This window comes from Pinus tabuliformis, chromosome 4_2 (assembly GCF_031772625.1).
Source record: "Pinus tabuliformis cultivar Carrire ecotype Pingquan chromosome 4_2, CPIR1, whole genome shotgun sequence".
Lineage (NCBI taxonomy): Eukaryota > Viridiplantae > Streptophyta > Pinopsida > Pinales > Pinaceae > Pinus > Pinus tabuliformis.
In genome coordinates this window covers 260,435,486-260,437,638 of record NC_142304.1, presented here as the reverse complement: position 1 = coordinate 260,437,638, position 2,153 = coordinate 260,435,486, and the positions used below count along the sequence as shown (strand labels likewise).

Below are 2,153 nucleotides of genomic sequence, written 5' to 3'. Positions count from 1 at the left end.
ATTTAAACTAATGTATATTACATTATTCTACACTACTCCTAATACATATATTAAAAGTAACATATCATCATAATGTTAAATAGCTAACCTACTCATAATATATAAAAACTTTAAAACATAACTATATTACCCTTCCTCACTTCACTCATACGTGAGTGATATTAAAACAAATATGAAAACGTATGTTAAAAACAAATATCAAGCCTTTCCATTAAACTTAGGGTAAACCATCATTTGCTATCGCATCGGAAAACTTAGAGTTCGATGTTGGTCTTTTTAATACCATGCGATAGGGGAATGGCTAATGGGCGCATCGGGTTTTATAATTTGTTGCGAAATGAACTCCCGACCCGATATCGCATCGGGATGACATAATGGGTATTTCGGGGCTTTTAAAATATGTATAATGAAAAGTTCCGATGCGATATAATTTTTATATATTAAATATTAATTTAATTTAATTAATTATAATAATTAATTTAATATTTAATATTAAAAATCAATTTTTATTTTGGTTTTATTTTTATGAATTTAAGTTTTTAAACTACAGTTAAAAATAAAACTACAGCCACTTGAATGTTTGGTTTTTCGAGATTAAGATTTAATTTGGAAATTGGAGTGAATTTCTTAAGTCCCGATGCTTAATTATTTGGCTGCATAACTAAAAACGGAAAAATGTTAGTAAAAGGAATTCACTATAGATTAATATTTAGAATGAATGCGTTATTGAACTAATTTATTTACAAAATGCAATATTGTACATTTTATGCAATTTTAACCCAGGCTACGTAAATAATCAGACTTTCAAAGGAGTGCCATTTTCAAACCAGTTGACCAAATGAGGCGAAACAAGCGTCAATGGGAAGCTTGTAAAAAATCGATTCTAAGAAAACAATCAAAACAAGAATCCAAAGAAAACTAAAAATTAACAAAAGCGTAGGGCAATCAATTAAAATAAAAATCAAAAAGGTGCTTAGCCAAAAATTTTTATAGAAAGGGTCCCCATTATTCGAAGCGGACGCATCAATAATGGGGGGTGTTGTATTTTTACCACAACAGAAAGAAATGCTAATAGACAAGTTTCATGTAAAAGGACGTTGAAAGACAAACATAAACACATTTCCTATCTTTTATAGGGCATTAAGAATTTCATCTGCATTACAGTAAAAGCACCGCCCTCTTCTAGGTTCAATACCTTGACAACGCCATCCTCTGCCAGCAACGCATAGCGTCTTGATCGAACCCCTAAACCCATAAGTTTATGGCTCAAATCAAGAGTAACACCCAATGCCTTGGTGAATTCTTGATTTCCATCGGCCAATAGAAGGAACTTATCACCCACATTCAGATTCTCATTCCAGACCCTCATAACAAAAGCATCGTTCATAGAAATATAGGAAATTGTGACAATCTCTTTGGCCTTCAACTCATCGGCTTTCTTGACAAATCTTGGGAGATTTTCTTAGGACAAGTGAGTGTGAGGGCACCAGGAACGACCAAGAGAACCACTTTCTTCCACTTGGTTAACTCTGAGACTTTTATTGTTTGAATATCGCCCTCTTTATCAAAGTATGACAGAGTAGCCTCTTGCAACATCTCCCCCACTAAAATAGTTGCTCTAATTGGCTGTAAAGTTGTTTATGATCGAATGAATGTTGATTTGATAGGATTTATTATGTAGTGTTTGGGTTTAGGAACCAGAAATGAAGAACCCTTCAAAACCCTTGAAGGATTCTTCAATGCAATAGTAGATGGGCACATTGCGGATTTCATAAACGAATAACAAATGGGCGTAGAAGGAACATTGCATGATAATAATGCTATGTTATTTATTGCTATTGGCATTAATGCAAGGATTACATGGCTTCCCCTGCAGAATGTAAATGTGTGACTGATTTGTAGGGTTTTATGAGCTCATCCAAGTCCTCGTCGGTCAAACTCTTTGGCCTTTAGCTCATCAACTTTATCCACAAATCCTTGGAGATGTTTATGAGAACAAGTGGGTATGAAGGCGTTGGGAATGGACAAGAGAAGCACTTTATTCCCCATGGTTAACTCTTAGGCTTTTATTGTTTGAATCTCACCCTCTTTGTCAAAATATGACGAATTTGCCTCTAATAGCTTCTCCCCCACTGAAATAGTTGCTCAGATTG

The 2,153-nt window shown here is 34.2% G+C and overlaps 1 pseudogene; it reads right to left on the bottom strand.

Annotated features, from left to right (window-relative positions):
* Nucleotides 1-1,130: 1,130 nt before the first annotated feature.
* On the bottom strand, nucleotides 1,131-1,845 carry LOC149168980 (peroxiredoxin-2E-1, chloroplastic-like; annotated as a pseudogene).
* Between the last annotated feature and the right edge of the window lie 308 nt (nucleotides 1,846-2,153).